At 42.5% G+C, this 22,864-nt stretch overlaps 1 long non-coding RNA gene across 1 annotated transcript; it reads left to right on the forward strand.

The window, feature by feature from the left end:
- Positions 1-1,582: 1,582 nt before the first annotated feature.
- LOC112572733 lies at positions 1,583-22,721 on the forward strand. Its single transcript, XR_003101064.1, has 5 exons — positions 1,583-2,353; positions 18,408-18,545; positions 19,182-19,398; positions 20,634-20,728; positions 20,984-22,721. It is a non-coding gene; the product is annotated as an uncharacterized LOC112572733 (long non-coding RNA).
- Positions 22,722-22,864: the final 143 nt, after the last annotated feature.

Here is a 22,864-nt window from a genome sequence, read left to right on the forward strand (position 1 = left end):
TCTGGGGTTAACATTCCCTCTTTTTTTTCCAGACTTTGGAATCAGTTGAACCTTCGACACATCATCTCTTGAAGCTCACAGCAATGCAGTCTGCTAGTCGACCTTAAACTTCTCAGGATGAGTCACAATCGACTCTTCCTGTTTCCAACCCTCTTACCAGGGACGTGTTCTTACTGCAATCCTACTTGTCTGTCTCAACCAACTACTGGACATATTTCAAAGGGCTCCAAATGATGCTCATTGTATTCCGAAAAGTTGACAATGCTACGCCCCTTCTCTGCTGTGCCTTAGTTGATGACTAGGGGCAAAGCACAAATTCCTTCGTGAGCTTCACTGGCTGCTGGCTTGACGACAAGATCGCTTGAGTGAGCTACCCTGCCCTTGCCCCAGCATACCCGTCTTGCTACCCGAGTCGGTCTGTTTGTGTCGCCCTTTCTCTCGGTGTCCAGCATCAGACGGAAAAAGTTCAGCAGAGGCTTCTTTCCTTTTCAGGCTCCACTGTTAGCAGCTCTTTCCCCCTTTCTGTTTGAACTGTGTCCTTAATTCATGTACTCTTTTTCGTGGTGCTCTCTGTCTACTAACGCTTATTCTCACATATGGTTGGCTGTGGGTTTGTAGTCTAACATGCAGCACATTCACCTCGTCATGGGGTTTGCATGTCAAGCACCCTGCTCTTGAATGCTTGGTTTGTTTGCTTCAGCCATTGCTTTCTTGTCTTACAGCTTTTGAAGATGTTTCTAAACTTTGGAATAGATTTTAGCTGCTGAGGTTTTTGTAATTATAAAAGACCGTGATTGTAACATATACTGATCACTCTTTAACAGTGGAGGAGTCACACTTAATTGCTAGTATCCAGATAATCAACTTTACAAACAAATGAGTAAAGGTATATAGGTACTAGAAACAGTTCAAGTGGAGTCATTACTTGATGGCTAATATGACAGACAATATTACAATGGAGGTAAGAATGATATTCAATGAAGAATCCTATCTTGAGAAACTTTTGAAGCCTATAATTACCGCCTGCCTGATTCATCATACATGTATTCACAGACACCCATAGATACATGTATTCACAGAAAACCACAGAAATGTATTTACAGACACCCATAGATACATATATTCACAGAAATGTATGCCAGACACGGAGACACTATTGCCACACAGAAGTCATGTTGGGGGTCAATCTCGGGGGCGCCCCGGTAGCGCAGTGGTAACAACCCTCGTCTGTCATCGGCGCACTGAGAATCGTTCAGATCGTGATCACACTGACATATGTGACATTAGAGGATGTGGTCTGGCTTTTTCTCTCCCTCGCTTCCCCCTCTCTTTTTCGATCATCACCTCCTCATCCCATAGCACAAACTCACCTGTTGGTGAAAGCATTAGCGAGCAATAAACAAACCCATCATCCAGCTTCTATTTCTCTCTTCCCTTCCCCCACTTCCGTATAGGTACGTATATGATACAATAACATACACATATGACTAGCAACTATATTCAAATTAAAGTCAGTTACGTGTTGTCAAGCCAAACAAATTCTTGGGTGCAATCGTCTTTTTAAGGGGTGGCTGGTGTACCCGACATGATTCATACCATCTGTTGAAGCTTTACAACCAAGAAAAAAATCGAAAGGCTTTTGTCAAGGAGGGGAGGGGGAATGAAATAATAAAATTATTTGAAATAATTGAAGCTAGCTTTAAGGCTTATCGAACTCCTGCTGCCTGAAAGAACAAAGAAAGAAATAAACAAAAGCCGTCAATCGCTCTGTTCGTCCCACTTCACATTCAGTGTGACAACATGCGTGCACATGCCAAGCGACATGGTCGTCGCCTCTCCAGCTACAGGGCAGCGCATCGATATCTGGCGCTGGATCATCGATTTTACCCCGCGCTTGGGAGGAGGAGGAGGAGAGAGGAGATGGGGAGGTAGATGAGATCCTCTCTCCGGCAACGCGAGCTTTGCTTGCCATGTCCTCCTTCCACAGCGTGGAAACGAACCCACGCCACTACCGCCGCGGGACAGGGGCAGTTAGTCCCACACTGCGACCTCCTTCTTGAACGGTCATTTGCCCCCAGCAAAGCCCACTACTCCTCCCTCCTGGCATGACGTCACGCTACTGGTGGTGCTGTCGCTCGGTTCTCTTCTGGTTCTTCGTGTCACCCGGGGTGCCCGCGTGCGCAGCTTCCTCCTGGTGTTTACCGTCTGGCGTGGGGTGTATCCTGGGAACAGAGCGGTTAGTGACTGTGTCGGAGGGACAGCCGCGTGGAATCTGGAACCCAGGGGCTGGTGCTCGTGGTTCTGTCCCCATGATAGCTGCCTGTCACACCTACGTCCCGTCGCCAACTTCACGGTAAGTGTTCTAGTCAGGGTCTTGTATTTTCCAGTTTTCTGATACTCTTTGTCCTTCGGTTAACTTTCTCTGATTTCATCCTTTCTCTCTCTCTCTCTCGGTCTTTCACTCTGTTTCTCCCGCTCCATCCATGCTCTTCCTCCCATTTATAAACGATCATCCAAAAAACTATAATATAGCTTTATTTATTTGTCCTCAGTACAATTCCATCAGGCCTGATTGCTTACAGACCAAGATCTACTCAGTTTAGAAAAAGAGTATTTTGCCAAGATAATGAAACTATGTGTCCTTCGTATTTCGTATTTCATTCGTATTACCATTTTATTTGTGAATGTTTCCTGTATGAGGATAGAGAAAAGGATATTCAAGGGTTCCTGTGTACGGCAGAAAGTGAAATCAAAGAAACTAATGCATTGTCAAAGTTTAGTAGTTTTAATTTGGGGGTAGAGGTGGGGTAGAAAATGTAAAAGTTTGTAGTGAACAGGCCCGTATGTGTAAACTCTCAGAACTTGTGCTGTCCTCCATCTAGTACGCTCTCTATCTCTCCGTTTTCCCGCTCACTCACTCACCTTGATCTTCCCCTTCTGTTTACGATCCTCCACAGAATTGAACCAACCCGTATCATTCTTCAGCAATACAATAATATACGCCATGGTTTCCATAGAAACGTAGTTCCGCTTAGTAAATATGAGAAACATAGACAAATGTAGACAAATTGGACAAATACAGGGGCAAATGTTTGACCGCATTTGGCGAAGCGTTTACATGACGGTTATCTAGAAACGTGCATAAACATTCATTCCGATGTTTGGTTAATACAGAGGGGCGGTACCCAGCTGCTGTCACGTGACAAAGAAGCACGACTCAGCTAGTCTGATGCCCTACCCGTTGGTTTTATTAGTCACACCATACAGCATGTAGTCACACTATATTGTGAAAATATTGTCTGTAATTATACAGTGTTGTGAAAATTATTGTCGCTAGAGATTATTTTAAAGCGAGTACTTTTACATTTTACATTTACACACACACACATCTATTACCACACACACAGAGGTTTAGTCAAAATTACGATTGACTTCAATGGCAGAAACCATTTAGTCACAAATCAAACATCATAAGTGCAAAGTGATTTACAGACGGCCTCAGCCTGTTCTCTGTCATGTTCAACACACAAACACCAGGCAAAGCCCGGACATACATTGCCCGCGAGAGTAGATAACAACAGTTTGTATTAATGTTAGTATAACTTTGATTAGTTCTCTCATTGTGTGTGTGTGGAGAGAGAGAGAGATGGGAGAGAGAGAGGGAGAGAGGGAGTGTGTATGTAGTGTTAGTGTGTGTGGAGAGAGAGAGGTGGGAGAGAGAGAGGGAGAGAGTGTGTATGTGGTGTTAGTGTGTGTGTGTGTATGCGTGTAGGTACTTTCTGCACGTTACAGGGAACGCTCAATACATCCTGTGGCAATCACTGAAATGACCATTAAAGGGGACAGAGCTATGAAACGAAAAGCAATGACCAATAGTCTTCAACTATACAAGAAACTAAATAAAAACAAAAACAAAATTTAAAAAAAAAAAAACAACAACTCACCAATTACAAAGTTTAAAGAAAGCCGATGTCATCACGTTTTCTGTTGTTGTACAAGAATACGGTCGTCCGTCCCCTACATGGGGTTTTTCATGCAACCTGATATAGCCATAGTCTCGCTTCATAATCAGATCCACGTAGAAAAAGAGTTTTCTTTCTTTCCTTCTTTCTTTCTTTCTTTCTTTCTTTCTTTCTTTCTTTCTTTCTTTCTTTCTTTCTTTCTTTCTTTCTTTCCTTCTTTTCTTTTCTTTTCTTTCTCTATCTTTGGATCGAGGATGACGATGGGGTAGAGAACTTGTCACCGAGTCAGTCAGTTCTTGAGGTCACATGTCATCTCTTGCACATTGGTCACATCCACCCACATCATTAATTATTTACATCGGGTATTGAAGAAAGCTCAGCACGACTTCACAGTTACAATAACTCATTCACACAAAAATTAATAATACATGTGAAAATGATGAAGGAAGGGGGAGGATGTGAAAAGGAGAGACGAAGACGACGAAGTGTTCAATGTTGAATACAATGAACTTTCACAAGCTCCGATCACCCAGCCCCCAGGGTCCGCCTGTCGGACACACAATACCTCCCTTTCCTCCCAGACAGACGATCCAGGGGAGGGAGAGGTAGGTGGGAGGAATAAACATTAAATGACACAAAGCCATCGGTGGGGTACCACGTGGTCGGGTGCACGTAGCCCACCTGCCGTTGCCTGTACCTTGACAACATGTCGCCTGTCTCCGCATGTTTACAGGGATGTTTACACATGTTTACAGGGTTGCTCCAGCTTTGTACCAAGCCGCTGATGCGGCACAAATAGAAAAAAAATGAATCAATCATTTTTTTGTTCTTTCCCCGCTGTCTACCTCCCTCTCTCTCTCTCTGTCTTCTCATATTTCGTTCGACTGCTCTAAAAAAAATATGACCGTTGTATCCATTAAAGAGTGACAGATGACTGTCTACCTCTGTGGCTATCATTCACATGGCAATGTATTGATGATCTATCATGTTCTCAGCCAGGAGGCCACTGTGTCTCGGTTGGAAGCCTTCCAACCCGGCTTCATCATCCATCTCTTCAAGTAATAGCTTGCACAATCAAGCCGACTGTCCGCTCGCTCCTCAATTCTTCATCCACACACTTTGTTGATGTTTGTCGTGGTGTCCTCTGTTTACTGATGCTAACGTTTCTTGTTTGCTTGTCTGTCGGTTCATTTGTCGTGCGGCGCATCGAGCTCGCGTTCACACCGGAAACTACCTTATTATATTATTATTATTATTACAGCAATTGCATCTTAGTGAAGTATTAACATATAATTAATGTAACAATAAACTCTACATTTAAATGCATGTCTGTGCGTGCGTGCATTTATTCATGCAGATACAAGGAGAGTAAAGGTTTGTGTGCACATGCAGCACACCATCCTCCCCAATATTACTAAACTAAATGCTAGGAAATAAAAGTTAGGGTAATGTTGGTCTTTTGGATTACAGTTACTATTATGGTTTTATAGTTCCTCTCTCACAATATGAAGAGAGAGAGAGAGTGAGGAAGGAAGGGAAAGAACACAATAGGCTGAGACAGATACGAGGCACCATCAAGAAACTGTAACAGAGAGAAAGACACGGTGACTAACGAAAAGAAGCAAAGAAGGAACTACATACCAACAAATATTCACAAATTTTGTTCAGAAGCCCACAAAATGTCAGTGGAGCACAAACCTCTTCCTCTGTAGGTTTCTAACGGACCAACGGTCACACAACACGTGGCTGAGTCCTCAGTACAGGGTGTTTGTTTGTTTGTTTGTTTGTTTGTTTGTTTGTTTGTTTGTTTGTTTGTTTGTTTGTTTGTTTGTTTGTTTGTCACTGTTCTCTCCTGTATTTTAATGTCGGTCATTAGCCGTCAGCTGGTGTTTCCAGTGATGTTGTAAGTCCTCCACACCTGCATTATTTATCGTGCAAATGAGTTTTGAAACAGACTCGACACTCGTTCTTGATGCACGAACACTATCCCTCCGAGGATCATCAACCATCCGTGTGCTATGAAAGCGATGTCAAATTTCTATCTATGTGTTCAATATTTCATGTTAGTACAGCAATAACACCCAGGTTTAATTCAGCAAAAAAAGAAAAAAAATCTGAATCGCGGTTTGAATAACAATTTACAATTTAAGATAAAAGAATTGAATAAATAATTTTACTTTTTAAAGTTAATATTCTTTAACGGGGAAAACTGTCTACATATCTACATGTCAAGCTGCAGTATGTCTACATGTCTACATATGTCTACATGTCAAGCTGCAGTATGTCTACACTTGTTTCATCCTCCATGTCCCTTGCTGCACTTGCTCTGTCCTGCTTTCTTTGTGAAAAAAAAGTAGAATCACTCATAAATGATTGAAAGAAACGATTTAAAATGCTTTCAGTGAAGATGACTGATTATTAATAATTAATGATGATTGACGATCTCTTGCAATTGTCCCAGAAGAGAAACCAAAGCTGCTGAAGTTGGAGACACCTAGAGACACGATCGTCCTCGTTTGTCGCGTCCTTTGCCGCGTGCGATCTGTCCACCTGGATGGGTTGAGAGAAAAGAATTATTTATAAGTGATTCCATCAGCACCGCCAGGCAGCACTGCCAGAGTTCTTTCTGCTGTAGTTTGCTGTCGTGCTGCCGGTAATGCTGCAAGTGTCGTAAAGCAAGGACCCAACCCATGCAGCAAATATTATTTTCCCTCGGGGCAATATTTTATTGTCCAACAGGAAGTTCTACCTTACATAGACGCGAATAATAATAATAACAATAATAATAATAATAATAATAATAATGATAATAATGTCATCATCATCATCAGTTTTTTAATTGTGTTGGTCACATGGATTTCCAATAATCACAGCAAGTCGCACCATTTCTGTTTGTACTCTCTACCATCCTGTGGGGTCTGCAAAATGTCGGGCACTTGATTATTAGTGCTCGAAAACAAATAATAAAGCAGCGCTTAGTAATAATGACAACAAAGTGTTTATGCCAAAGCGTTCACACACACACACACACAGGCAAGTAATCTGACTGCGTCCAAACACCACGACTAACCGATCAACCGACCGCATGTCTAAAACATTCACATTCACATGCAAGAAATAGAAAATATTTCAGTTTTCAAAATCTTGAGGAAAATATTTTTCCCAGCTGTCACTCTCTCACTCTCTCGCTCTCACTCACACACAATATTTTTAATATTTAGAAAATGTCAACCGTTGTAGTGCTCAGTCAATACCTGTCGGAAGGTGTGGTAGCCTCACATGCCATTCGTAAACAGCGAGACCACAGACCGGTTTCCTTGAACTGGCCGTGAGGAGCTGGGAGCCACTGATTGGAAAACTAAATTACAGTCGTCACTAAGCTGTGGGAAACACTCACAGACATGGCGACGGGTATCGACCTCTGACAGGCGCTTGATCGGGTAGATGTTGAGAAAGACATTGATATGATTGATTTGAGGGAAGCTTGTGTCTGATAGTATTACTGATTACATGTAATGGTGATCGACTTTAGTATTGCCTAGCTGAAGTATGAAGTATGCCGCCAATAATAATCGTCTCTCAGCTTCCAAATGGTCGGATACAAGAGGATCACGTGATCTGAGTGCGATAGTTTTCTACGCAAACAACGATTTTCTCGGAGTTTGTGTGCGAACCAACGGGATCATCTTATATTGTCGCTGATATATATGGACGAAAGAACGAGTAAACTTAAAGAGCGCCGTGTATGTGCAAATGAATCGCATTTTAAAATATTTGTGGTGTATGACAAAGAAAGCACTTGGAATCTATTTTTGTCATTTTTAAAAATTTATAACACCGAACGCATTTTGATGTGATCTTTCATCAGGTAAGAAACGAACCTACTGTCTCATCTAGGCTCGGGGTCGAAGGTTAACCTATTTACAAGCATTGTTTTCGTGGGAAGGGGGAGGAACATCGTTTGGGTTCGTAGTTACGAAGCAGATGGTAACAATGTGTCTCCTCCGTTACCTCCGCTCAATGGACCGTTCGAGAAAGACAGAGACATCTAATTTATCAGCTCATCCTCTAACAGCTCTGCGCATGACTCGATCTCGCATCACATCCGGTTGACAAGCTAACCCTGGGTTAACGACACCTCTACCTCACAGGTACGGCCTCTGAAGAGAACTTGAACAGGGCAGATGGGAAAAAATTCCAGCTCTTCGGCAAGTGGAGGAAAGAAAACACTGGAAAGAAAAATGCATGAGAGCTTTCAAGAGCTTCCTAGGGACAGTTCCTAACCGCCAGACACACTGTGAAACAGTTAGACGGTCACACCTGGGACCGCGACGTAAAACAATGTGAACCGACAGAAGCGAGTTTTACTCGTCAGTCGCTCGTATTGTTCGTATACAATTGTATTTAACAATAACAAATTTCTTTCTTTCTTCCTTTCTTTTTTTCTTTCATTATATCATTTGTTCATTTTATCCTAGCTTTCCTTCCTCTTTCATTTCTTTTCTGTGCTTGTCTACTATTTAGTTTGTGTGTGTGAAAACGGTATTTGACGACGACGACGACGAGGAGGAGGAGGAGGATTGGAGGAGAAAGGAAGGAAAATGTTGCTATCTTGAGCTTTCGGGCTGCTTCTCTTACGCATTTTTCTCTCTGTGATCGAAGCCGTTATGGTTGATGTCACCTGCAAAGTAAGACAGAAAAAGCATTTTCCCATTTACATCGAAGACCACGCGAGGCTATGTAAAGGGTATAAGGTGTGGGTTTGAACAGAAGGGATCCTCCCGGCTTAAAACTGTTTGCATATTTGCGTAGATATCCACTGTAAAGCTCCGCAGGCTGCCCGAGAGGAGGGAGGGGACAGGCGGAGATGCAGGAGCGGGAGGGGCAGACAAGCAATAGTTTGCGAAGGAGCGGCACAGAACAAACGGCATGACATCTACTGCCGAGTCCAAATCCTTTTCATGAATCGCTGCATAAACAAAGCTGAAAGCTCGGGTGCTGTGGGCAGCAACTTGCTTTAATCGCGTCCATGCATCACGCGCTTGGTTTTCTTGGATTAAAAGCAGCGTGAAGGGACAGCGGGGAGGGAGACAACATTGACCATTACCATAGACACCGGCAACGACTGTTGAATTATACAGGTGTCGGCGCCAGTCAGGAGACACAGTGGTGGTGGTTGTGACGACGGTGGTAGTGGTGGTGTGGTTGTGGTGGTGGTGAGGGGCAGGTGAGTGAGTCGGGCTGGTCTCCCCACCCACCCATCATCTCCTTGCAGGCTCGCCGCACGTGCATTAGACAACCAGAGCGCATGGCAACCACACAAACGCGTCGATCGTGCGATGCAGTTTTCGACGTCATCGATTTAACGAGGGGCAGGCGACCTTTTTAAACGTGAGAATCTTGCCCGCCGCCACCTCCAGCAGGTTGACGATGTCGAGAGGAGTCGGATGCAAGGGGACCACGATTGTTTGCGTGTGTGTGTGTGTGTGTGTGTTGTAGTGTGCGTGCTGCACCAATGAACGCACACCCATATTATTGACTGTTCGCAAGAACTCTGTTTTTAACCTTTGATGTCCTCTTTTAGCGAACATGCATTAATACAAAGCTTCGTTGATCAAGGGCTGTTCTTACTGGCACAAATTAGGTCAAGCGTTTATCAGATTCCGCTCCAAAAAAATCCAACACTCCTCATCGTTTTATTCTAATGTTACCGTGTTTGTGAGGTCCGTACTTCATAAGTACAGTAAAATTATATTAAAACAATTTTATGATCGCAAGGAAATGAAGGTGGGAGGGTGTGGGAGGCAGTTAACAGTTACATCTTTCACACTACCTACTCATCAAAGCTCGTGTTTCTTGTAATGAACTAGTTAAGCATTGAGTCTTTTTATTGAATTATGTTACTGTTTCCTTTTTCTTCTTTATATCTGCGAGAAGACTAGCCAGCTTCTGTGGTTGCTTACTAAGACATTGTTTACAATGTAGCTGTTGTTTCTCGTGTTATTTACAGGCTTATATGGTGTATTTACTGTAAAGTCCCTACTGTGCACATATTTATACAAGGTCTCGTGTGTTTGGGTTCAAAAGGGAGGATGGTGTACTTACCCAAAGTTTACAGTTTAACGGGTCGTGTAACACGATAACCTAGAGAGCGTTTACGGTATATACGGGTAGCTTGCCGTTAGCTTTGCCGGATATTGTGGGCGTTCAGCTCACCTGTAAACCTATTTCTGGGGAACCACTTACCTCGGGCAAAACAGTTTTAGCGATTTTTGCGTGGCGAAAAAAAGTCATACGGTTAATGTTGTTTGGTAGATTGAGCCCCACTTTGTACCCTGTGTGTGTGTGTGTGTGAGAGTGTGTGTGTGTGTGGTGTGTCTGTGTGTGTGTTGGAGCCCACCCATCCCCTACCTGGTGTGTGTTTCAGAAACACACACAAAGTCAAGCATTAACCCTTGATGGCACTGGGGCATTAGCATTATTAGCAAGCCTTGAGCGTATCACGTGGGCGGGTGCGTGAGAAATCTTATTTGAAATTTATGGTGGATGGCAGACTGCATGACAGCTTTGATAGAAAATCACTGAAGCCGTCAGGAAACCTACTGGCGATGGCTTGATTACCTTGCTGAAGAATTAAATTAAACTATAACTAGTTTGACTATAAATTTCAATGTGAATTCCACGTCCATGTAATACTCGTAAAGACGCGAGCGAAACATCTAGATGAGGTAATGTTTATTTCTTGGAATTCATCCGTAAGCACGTGGCATTGATACCCGGGGTCCATATGGACACCACTGGTGGTTAACAATAGAATTTTAATTCATTTTTGCAGAGATTTGAAAATTCATTCATCCACGATAAGTCCACCACCGAAGTTAAAAGTCAAGAAATTTCAAAATGTAAACAGTGAAACTTTGGTTTGAGTCCGTGGGGACCCCAGCGGCCGTTAGAGGGTTTAAACATCCATGACAACAGCGAGGGGTAGGTCATGTTACCAGAAAACAGCAGAAACAGACTGACATCTTACCTTTCAGTATTGAAATCAAAGAATTAAAAACAGGTTAAGAAAAAATCATGTAGCGTTGAGAGTTTAGAAAAAAATACAAACATTTACAGTGTTGGGGCATTACAGTACCACAGGAAGTGGCTAGAGGTTTCAATATGGCGGCGAGGTGGCTTCAAGTGGAGTCAGGCACACTCCAGTCATTGGTTTCAGATTAGTGGCACTCAGAAAACGTGATTGCCTGGACGAAAATGCATGCATTATGCATGATGTAAAGACTGATATTTCCATGAATATTTAATACCTTTTATATTTATTTGTTTCCAACATTTTCAGTAACTTGACTGTTGTGTTTGATAACGGTCTATGGTGACTTAGCTGCCATCTTGGCTTCTACTACTGACCCGCACTCACAACAGCACAGACAGACATCTGCGGTCCTGACAGATGGAAGGACGATGTAAATAATGGATTAGTGCAATAGGCCTGTTTGTTGACACGGCTTGGTGACCATCAATATGTCAAAATGAGAAAAAAAAATGGATACAATTTGATGTGTCTACCTTCCTGTCTAGTGCTCTCTGTTCACCGAGTCTCAAACTTTGAAGTACTCTGTGTGTGTGCGCATGCGCCTCTGTCTCTTTATCTTTCCACTTGACTGCTCGTTGATATGTGCTAAATCCTATTTGTGAGCGTGTTTACCCTATACCCGACATCATATGTCATGTGCACACAGCCCGGAATTTTATGATGTCGTCCAGAATGAAGTCATCGATTGCACCCCAACATTTCAGACAAAAACACTTTAGTTGGAAATCATTGTCCGCGCCCAAACACAAGACTATACAATATGGTTCGGAAATGGCAATGTCATCTACTCACATCTGACATTTTGCTCCTCTACCTCAACTTTTTAGTGCAAATAGTTCCCATTGCTTGGAAATTCACGCAAACTATATATATATATATAGAAATATATTTTAATCAGAATAAATAAACAGAGAAGAGGTATCTGCTGAAAAATGTATAAATATTCTGTTCCCTATATAGTAGCACTTGAGAAGTAAATAGCTAGTACCGTTACCGAGACTTTTGACCAACAAAAACAAAGAAGCAAATAGTTCAGGAGGACGTAACTCGAACAATTACTCAGTGTATGGCGATTGCATAATCACTAAATGCTTCTGTTCTAATCTGGATGCGCCACTGACCGCCAGAGTGATTTATGCGTTCGTGGAGATGCCGTCAGTTAAGTGGCCGGAAGTCAACATGTCGTTCAGGAACAAGATTACCGGATATGACGTAAGACGAGAGCGCAGAGACCAAAACTTGCATCAGACGGGAAATACAGAACCGGAAGTCGTGTAGCCGACTGCAGGAGCTGTGTTGTGAAACATGCCAAAGAAGTGGTCACAGACAAAAGTCACAGACAGATGAAAGTATCAAACGTTAAAACACCTGACAGGTACACCGGCCATTGAAAGGACTGTTGATACGAGTGTTATTACAGGATAATGATCGTCAGGGTATTGGATGGAGCTTTAGAAACTACTAGAAAAATTACAGTAATCTCTCTCTCCTTTTGTCCGATGAATCATGTTTTAAAAAATCCTTTTAAATGCCATAGTATTTGATATGTGAGTTATCCGGAATTCTGAGTTGCTTAAAAATGTACACAATGTTTTTAGCTGTGTACTTATCTTCCTTCTGCTTTTTAATTTTTTTTATTCGTCTTCTAGTCTTTTTAATCTTTCTCTCCTCTCCTCATCAACGAGTGTCCTTGACATTGTGATCTGTGGTCTCTCTGTGGAAGAGTGAAGGGTTAGGAAAGGTCATCGTACGGACGCTGGAACCTGTGCATGTCATGGCGACTTTGGGGTTGTCATGACAACCAGCGCGCTTGTCAGTCTCAGTGGACTGCTACAAGAGCCACTGAAAGCAAACTGGTGAAGCAAAGCCAAGCACTCACACCTTGGCTTGTGTTTACTCCAGCAACAAACAAGCAAGGGAGCTAACCATGCCGCTCGGTGGGAGGTCACTTTGTGACGACAATGGGAGATAAGTCCCCGCGTGTGCATGTCTGGGCGTGCGCGTGTGTTTTTCTGTGTGAACATGTGTGTGTGTGTGTGTGAGAGAGAATGAGAAAGGGAGAGAGAGAAAAAGAAAGGAATAGAGAGAGTGCTTCAGTGCACGTGAGTGTAGGTATTTGGGTGAATTTTCTGCTTATCTCCCTTCCTGCTTTTTACTAATTTACTTTCTTCGTTTCTTACCTTCATTAATGTTATTTGATTACTTCTCTTTCTTTTTCTTCTTCAATCTACTGTTTACTTTTTTAATTCTCCTTGTGTTTACTTTTTGTTCATTTCATTTTTCTTCTTTTTGCTCTTCCTTTATTTTGTCTTCTTCCTTTTAATTACTTTTCTTTCTTCCCTCACTTTTCTTTCTTATCTCTGTCCTATTTACCTTTATTCTTTCTTACTTTTCTAATTTTTCTTTCGCATACTTTTGTTCTTTATTCCATTCTTCAGTCTTTATTTTCGTTTCTTCCGTTCTCTTTTATTTCTTTCCTTCCTGTTTTTCTTTCTTTGTTTTGTATTCACTGAGCGTTGTGGGTTTTTTTTTTTGTTTTGTTTTTTGTTTGTTTTTTTGAGGGAGGGGTTTCGACATGTCTTTTTTTCGGAATGTATATGCCTTACAAAGCATTTTATTTCACTGACCTGGTCTTTTCGTGTCACTCAGTCCTGAGATGCTTCCAGCACAGTTCGCGGGATGCCAAGAAAAAAACACAATTGTTTAGGTGATCACTTGCAGTTTTGTTCCCCATTATTTTCCCTTATTTTCCCGCTGATTGACTGGAAGGAGACCAACGGACAGAACATGGTTTTCGTTTTAAACGGGTGATTTCTGGCGAGACAAGAGACCATTCCCTGTCGTGTAACAAGGGCGTGCATTTGTTTCTGCATTTAGCAAGCCCCGGGGGCTGCGGACACGGAGCGCGAGACAATACACAGGTGACACCAGAAAAAAAAACTGACCTAATGATTCATAAACCTGATTATGTTATCAATGTTGTGACTGGCGGTTGGGATTTGGCAACAAGCTCGGAACTGCCTTCATTTACTGTCAGAATCGTCGAAGTTAGTCTTTGATGAGAGTTTAATTTAGCTTCAATCAAGGTGCACTGGCTTTACAAGAGAGGAGACAAAATGTTTTATGTCTTCACTAAGGTCATGCAGGGTACAGTGAATTCAGATAAAAACAAATTTTCCTCTGGGTTTTGATTCAATTTTCCTAGTAAAGCATAATACATAAAAAGTGAGTTGCTTTTTTTTTTAGAAGACACTGTGGTTTGACAAAAGTTTCGGACTGACAGACAATACAGTGAGTAAACAAAGGACGAATACCTGAAAACAAACACGTTGTTGTCTGTTACGATGCAAGAATTCAATAACCATCTGAAAGTTTTTCTTCTTATATTCGGATGGTCGCTAGAGATGGTGACTCGTAACCACCACACCCTGCCTACCCAGTTGGGTGTGTTTTAGGGAGAGCAAAAACAATGGTTTGGAGTCTTCAGCAGATGCCGTGTCGCATAACAGACACAGTTGACTATGGACCTTTTTTCTTCACCACACACACACACGAGTTAGTTTATTTGTCCTTTTCTGTCTGCAGTTGTGAGTAGGTTGGCGAAATAATTTCCTGTATAATTTCACACGCGGGATATTAGCTGTGATATGCAAACAATCACCACACGACAACATCGTCAAGTAAACTTTACAAAAGTTTGCTCCCCTGTGGACACACCTTCAGCCTCTCCCAGTTACCTGGACAGGTAGGCAGGGGGTTGGGGTGGGGAGCCAATCCCATAATGAAACACTGTGGGAGAGGAGGAGGCTAGGGGGATACCGGGGGCAGGTACTCAGTGCGTGAGATATCGATCTGTGACGGTGACTGCTATCGATCACGGGATCAGAACTCGTGTCAAGGAGAGAGGAAGAGGGGAGGGAAACTTGGGAGGAGATGGAGGGAGGGAGGACGAATGCGGTTGGGAGGTGAACATGACACGGAAGAACAGTCCTACAAATGTTCGTTTCTAAAACCAAACACACTACCTGGGGGTACATGGATGTGCACGTGCATTCACACACACACACACACTATTATCTTCTTTTCAAGAAAACTATGAAGCTATACTTGATCTCAGTTGAACCTGTCGATACACTGGGTTAGTAAACTAGAAGTGGCTCATCCTGGCCTGCTTATTATTTAGTTTCCTACCTCAGGACTGTCACCATCCATATTCAGCATTCATTCGTTTAAATATAAATTAATGCATTCAAACTATTATATATGATTATTTTAATTCGATAAACGTACATACACAAGGAAATCCAGCACAAAAAAGGACAACTGAAAGATGTTAAGCAGCAAAACATTGTATGCATTCACTTCTTTAGTTGCTATTCTCAATAACCGTAAAGTACAATGAAGACGAAAGAGACTTTCTCTCTCTTTCTATCTCTCAGCGAGAGAGGAAGCAATGCCAGCAACGTCTTATGCATCCCAAGAAGAACGAAGAACTTAAAATGGAACAAACGTTGATAATAAAAAATCATTCATAACCAAATAAGAAAAAAATGGGTATGTTCAGGAATCAGTAACAGTCCAGGTCAGGAAAGTTAACAGACAATGAAAGAATAGACTTGGACTCCGGTTTCTACTTGCCATGTCCTGGAAACAGTAAACCACTCACTCCACTATCGCCACTTTTTTAACTGACTGCCTCGTGCTAACCATCCACTTAGCACCTGATGACGAAGTGTTTACCTGGCCTCGGGTTCGCCTCCCATTGCATGACTTTGCAGTTTACACAGCAACCACCATCCCTTCCTCCTCCTCCAAAAAAACAAATCCAAACTAATTAGCACACATTCATTTATCCACACACCCGCCATTTTTCTTGTCCTGACTTCAGGAGTTGGCGATAGGACGAGTGGGGTGGGAGGAGTGAAAATGTTTATGGAAAAATCAATGAGGTTCTCAGCGCTGCCTCCTGAGTTCGAGAATCCACCACAACTTGCACCCGGGTTAGCTGAGTGATGCGCCATCTGGCGGAGGGTTTAGGGTCTTGAGAGGAGCTGTAAGTGTCATTAGTCTGGAAATTCCTCTGTTGACCATGTCTCGTAAAATGGCCAGATCGATGCAGGTATGGGCGTTTGTAAAACCACTAAAATGTTTGTGTTGTACAAGTCTTTCAGCTTTTTTTTTAAACAGACATCAGCGATGAAGGTTTCGTCAACTGGTGTTCTCAGACTTCTCATCCTTTAGTGAATAGTGTTCATGCTGTTGCTTTTTTCATGTAGGTAAAGTTCGGAATGATTTTATGGTAGAAGGTATGATAAGATCCCCAAAAATGTAGAAGGTTGGGAGTAAACAGAAATATTTCTTGTTCAGAAAAAGCAATTCCATTACATGCGAGTAAATATTAAAAATTAATAGACAAAGAACACTAAACTCGAAGTCACACCGGGTACTACACGCGGTCTGTTGATAGAGAGACAATACGGACAGTCCTACAGAAATCATCAATATTGATATATCAATACATCGAGGGATCAAAAACGAAAGAACAAACGCTGAAGTAGCCTTTTTTATTCCTTTTCAGCCGGAATCCGACTTTTATATCTGACTGAATATTTTAAAATAATGGACTAGTCAAAACTTGCTTCGCGGCTTTTATTTCCGGACAGACATGAGATAGCACGTGGGGGACACACATTGGCAATCAGTTAAGTGGCTGTATATTTTGTCTATATTTAGAGCTGTATATTGTGTCTACACTCAGAGCTGTATATTTTGTCTATATTCAGAGCTGTATATTGTGTCTATATTCAGAGCTGTATATTGTCTATATTCAGAGCTGTATATTTTGTCTATATTCAGAGCTATATATTGTGTCTATATTCAGAGCTGTATATTTGTCTATATTCAGAGCGCAAAGCTGTTGCCATTCGTTCAGCTTCACCTCGTGCACAACAGAAAGAAGAAGGTCGGGGATATGTCCAAAAATACTCGTCCTTGTCAAGACTATGAAAAAAATTAATTAAATGCTATGTGGTATATCTAGTTTCTATCGCCTTTCATTCTCATGTTGGAGGCACTGGCTGGAACCGTTCAGTAGAAAGGTTCCTAAAGGACATCAGTTCCGCCAGTGAGCTGTCACAAGCACTTTTATCATTTTTCAAATATTTTTGTTGCTACAAAAAGTCTTCAGAATAGAGCTCTCAAAGTTTCCATGTCCTCTCGTATCCAGGACTGGAATAATGGCTCAAAAATATAGCAGTCACTTTTTTAAATTAATATAGAAGTGGTCTCCGTTTGTTTATGTTTTGGTTTTTGCCATGGACACATGATGGAACCGCGATAAGCAGGCTTTCAGGTGTAGACCACGTGACATGGCATTACTCTACGAATGTCAAGAAACTGTAAAGCTGTGTGAAGATACCCTCGCAATGAACCGGGTGGTAAACAATGTCACAAACAGTACAAACATGTGTCTGCTAAGTCTCAGGTTTAATTAAACAGCAATCAGTCTCTCACACCTAAGCTAAAGAAATACCTTGGGAGAGACTGACGGCTGAGTGAGGGAGCGAACCAAGGATGAAAATCTGAAAACAATCGCGTTAATATCTGTTAGCATGAAAGAACGAAATAATTCTTCATTTCTCCACAACGGCATTATTTTTATTGTTTATTTGGTTTTTGTTCCTTTCCAGACACAAAATTCGCATTAATTTTATAGAGTAAACAGTTCCTAAAAGCAATTTTATTGCGAGATATAAAAGCTCGTGCAACCCAGGAACACAGTATCGGGTAGAACAGGTAGGTTCAATAGTTTAGGACAGGTAACAGGGTAGAGCAGGTTCATCCGCGCGTGACAAAGTTGTAATGATGTTTTTCGCTGCACTACACGAACCAAGGCCGCCGCGTCTGCTTCCCACCAGAGTAAAAAAAAATGGTTGTCGCATAACCTTTCTGTACTTTGCGAGTGAATAACCGCTTTTTTTTTTTCTCGGGGTTAGTTTATTGAGTTACATCTCATCCCTCGCTGCCTTGCCTACTCAACCCTCCCTTTAGTTAGGTACCCATTCCCGACAGCTTCGTTGACTAGGAGAGAAGGCGGCTGCGCCATACGGGTATCGAACACGCATGTTTTCAGGTTTGAACGCCAGCGCTCTAGCCATTCACAATGATGTCATCGAGCTGCGCAGCAACCAGAGACTATAAAAACTGCTTGGGGAGGGTGGGAACAGAGCAAAATCAGCATCGATCATGCCTGGACATGTTTGACAGTTCTCTCCCCCTTCCCTTCCGCCAGGGCGCGCTGTTTGCAATGGCTCAGCGGGTAACGGATTTTGTTCTGTTTCCTGTTCCAGTTGGAGGATACGTCAAGGTCGGCCTGCGCCTCTCGGCTTTAGTCGGTGAACGAGCCTTCACGTGCAACCGCCTCCATTCTTGACTGTCTTTGAAGTAAAGCTCTCGGCGTCTCGGATGACTGATGGAATGAAGCATGGGTAATACTGAAAGAATGAAATCATGGTTTGATGTAGCCTTCAATTAAACAGATTGAAATTATGACCGAATTGTAAAGATGTAAAGAGGAGAGAGTGAGAAAAGAAAAAAAGACAAAATATAATTTTTGCTTATTTAGGAGACGTAGGAAATAGAAGACATTACGAAGAATTTGTATTGGAAGTGTGCAGGTAAAAAATGGATTACATACGTGGATATATCTATATACAAAGAATAAATAGATGAATGAAAATATCTGATGAAAAAGGCAAATAAGTAGTCATTGAAATGAGCTAATCGATGAAAAGCCAGTAGAACACATTCGTTCCTTTAAGTGTCTAGGGTTAGGAACTCTTGTAAATAAAAGTCTATAGGTCTTAATTAAGCTTTTTTATAGAAAAGGTTTTTTTTAAAGAAGAGCTATTTTAGGAGTAGCTGAGAGAGAACAGTAGACCTTACTAGAAATAGAAGAAGGAATAAAGATCATTTGGCTGATGTACTGAACGAAGCAAATCTTAACTGATGACTGAGTCGCCTGTGACATCGACGACGACGAATGATGATTGACAATAAGGTCTACAATAAGTCTATTAAATTTCTGTTACGATGACTAGTCTCAGGTTGTTTTTTTTTTCCAGCCACATAGAGATGAAGACATGATGTCCTTTGGGGAGAATGGGCACGGGAGTTAACTGCAGCACTACTTTAGACAACGGCACGCTCGTCTCGCAGCTTTGCACCTATTGCTGTAAGCCCTTCCTCCTCCTCCACTGCTTCCCTCGTCTGCTCCGACAGCGCGTGCTCTGCGTCTAGTCCCGAGGCTGCAACGGACGTCAACGACATCTCCGCCTACACGTGAGTTGGCCGCTAGGAGGCGACAACTTACCTCCCTCGTCGTGTTGCTGTCTGTTCATGTTGTGGCGACATTCGAAACATTGTCTTCCCTTCTGTTGTCGTCGTTGTTGTGTTGTTTGTGTTTGTCTGCTCTGTTCTTCTCTTTTGTAATCGTCGTTTTGTTATTGATGAGAATGACAACAGGTATCGCACGGATTCATGAACTAATGGTCACGAAAAAAATTAAGAACGGATTTGTTTTGCACTGTTTGCATTCACATATTTGAAAAATAGGAAAACTATTTGACTTACTTTTTTAAATTGTGGCCCGAAATAGATTTTTTTTTAGGAACACTCAGATTGTCTGGAAGCCATCAATTAAAAGAAAATTTACATTTCATTGTTAGAGGGGAAAATTCAACTTGCTTGCAAGGAAGTACTCTCGGACTAAATGTAAATTATTGCACTTCCTTCAAATATTAAAGCGTTTACAGGGTTGAAAGTGGAAATTGCATCCTTCAGCTCGAGAGACAATATGCCGTGGTGTGAAGGTGCGGCTGTAATTTCACCTGTAAAAGTCACTTCTGGTGAATTTATGGGCAGGTGAAGGCTGTAGACGTGCGTACAAGTGTCTTATGAACGAGCCTCTACCTTCTTGAAAACAGCGGATAATGTATGGCATGGTCTTCGGCACCCAAAAGAGAGTGCAGAAATCTCAGTAGTTTTCGCCAGTCGTGTCTCTCCTAATTTGAATTGTTGTTATATCAAACTGAAGAAATGAAAAATGTGTTTTGTAGACACTGATTGTTTCCTTCATATGTAGTATTTTTGTCATCGTTATGATGACTGCGCTTGCGCAAACAATCTTTGCCCTCTTCCCAAACCCAACGTACGGCCAAACCGGTCACGTGTATATTTCGGTTTGATCATAGGCAAGAAAAGGCTGTCATGCAGAAAAATACAATATAAAGATAAATAAAAATTTGGAAAAAGATGTATAAACAACAAAACTTATATGAAACGATTCTGCCTCAACCCAGCATCGGAACATTTTAGGATGCTCCTTAGTCGTCGAGTTAGCAACATGTTGCGGATGCAGGTCGACTGTCGGTTAATAATTCAGTGGGTTGCTATAAATAGCAACCTTTACACGATGGCGGAAAATGTATGTTTGGGCATCACCCTCATTTGACCTGGCAAACCTTCTCAATCCATTGCTAATCTCTCCCTTCTCCCCTCTGATCGCCTTGTTGCAGATTCTGGCTCATCCTGGCCGGGGCCTCAGCCTTTACTATCGTTGTTCTCGTCGTCTCATACGCTGTGTGTCGTTTCCGACGACCCGGATGTGCAGGTGAGTGCTATAGAAGTAGTAAACGGTTTAAGTTTCCAAGTGTCCTGATGGTCAGATATAAATAAATGAAATGTAGGTGCTTGAGCGTAGAGAAAGAAAAGACAAACATTTCTTTACAAGACATTTTTAATTCTCTGATAATCAGATAACCATTGCTGGGCGGGCATGATGATGATGACTATGCCACACGTAACCCATTTCACTGTTTCCTGAGCCCAGCACAACCCTCTTTCTCACCTGTCCCCTGTCTTTCAGACGTAAGTTTGGCGCAAGAACGCTTCCTCGTGGAGAATGTCCTGGGGGCTCAAGGTCGGACCCGGAGCCACACGGTTCTTAAGTCGTCTGCTTCCGATGCCACGACGACAGCGCCCTCTCCAACGTCAGCCAGTCCAGACCTACTGCTGGAGGCCCCGCTTACCAAGGGGCGGCCACCAGGAAAGGAACCAGGGCCGGGGCCCGTGGAGCTCCCCGCAGCTCTGCCGTGAACAAGGCCTTCCTGATGGGCGCCGAAGCCTTCTCGCGGATCCCCGTCCACGTCACTCGAGCGGGGCTGGCAGGGCGCATGCGCGTCGGGGGGGAGACTGACGTCAGTATGGTGTCACCACGACTAGTCCATGTTGGGGGAGTGACCCCCAGAGTGACCCCCAGAGTGACCCCCAGAGTTCCTTTGAAAGACAAGGGCAAAACAGAGTCACGGCAGACGATTATCTCCGAAAACGATGAAAGACTAACTGCTGTGGGCACGTAGCAAAGCGCCCTCTGACTGTGACGTAACAGATTTCTCTGGCTCTCACGTGGCAGAGCGTTGTTTGGCCGTGACGTAACAACACTGCCGCTGTCACGTAACAGAACGTTATCCGATCGTCACGTAGCAAAGTGGCCCTCATGTAGCGACTGTTACTGAAGACCACTTCTTCCCGAGCAGGTAAAACGTACCACCTGATTAATATTTCTTTTAGCTGGCTACGTGAATTTTATGGAGAGTGGCCAACTGGGAAACGTAGATGTTGTACGTACTGACGTCATGACTCTACACATTTTTTATACAAATTTCGTGAACTTTCCCTACATTGTACTCACGTGGTCATCGTCATTGCCATTGTCTGAGAGAAGGGTCACGCTAAAGTTCAAATACCAGATACAGTTTCTGTTCATAAGATATGTTTCTGCTAAAAACTCAGAAACGAACTGCGAGAGCTGTTTACTTGTGGGTATGTAGGTGTGGGGACGGGCCGTAGGTCTGAATCACGTGTAGATACAATAGATACTTTCCTTGAAGCCTTCTTTTGACTGGGTCTGCAAATATCCAGAATAAAATGGCATTGGAGCAGGGGATACGGTAAGTGTGTGTGCATATATATGGACATGATGGCCTAGTATAAGGCAAACAACATCCATATAATGACATTTTCACATACGTTGTGTCCAACAAGTGTAGATGTGTGTGTGGTGTGTGTTCATCTTTAGCAACTCGAAAAGCAACAAACCAAAAATAAAATCTTTGCCTTTTAGACCCATTCTGACAGTATTTCGGACACAGGTATCGACAAAAACAAGACGCGAGGCAGATTCGAGCATCTGAAATAATATAACAATATTGCCTCACCAACCCTTTAATATTCTTCCTTCCGATGTAAAAACCTCTAATGACAATGTCGGATGTAGGTGGACATGAACATTCCCGGTTTTCCCTTCAGCCGTGAGTACAGTCCTGAGGAAAATGAATGAAAGCAGCTTTATAGTAATATCATCATGCAAGTCAGAGCTCAGATGATTGTTTTGAATCGTCTGCCATGTTTTGCGCATGAACCGATCATTCTACACAATCCAAGCTGTGAATATTAAGGGCTGGGTAGGAAGTTCATAATGCAGTCTAACAACTGAAGGATTTGCTGTAAAATATTCTAGAAAGGAACAGCAATCATATTTGTAAGAAACCAACTCATAAAGAAGCTGTTACTCTTAAATACTCACAAGAGCCCATCCCTTCTTTTTTTAAAAAAAAGTCTACTTGTAAAAGAAACCGGAAGCTGCGCAAGATTTGGTGACGTCACATACAAGTTGTCGCTGTTGTATACTAACATTCAGTGACCATACAAAGACTGGTTTCATTTACCACACAGACAGTATATTAAA

Source organism: Pomacea canaliculata, linkage group LG9 (genome assembly GCF_003073045.1).
Source record: "Pomacea canaliculata isolate SZHN2017 linkage group LG9, ASM307304v1, whole genome shotgun sequence".
NCBI classification, from domain to species: Eukaryota; Metazoa; Mollusca; class Gastropoda; order Architaenioglossa; family Ampullariidae; genus Pomacea; species Pomacea canaliculata.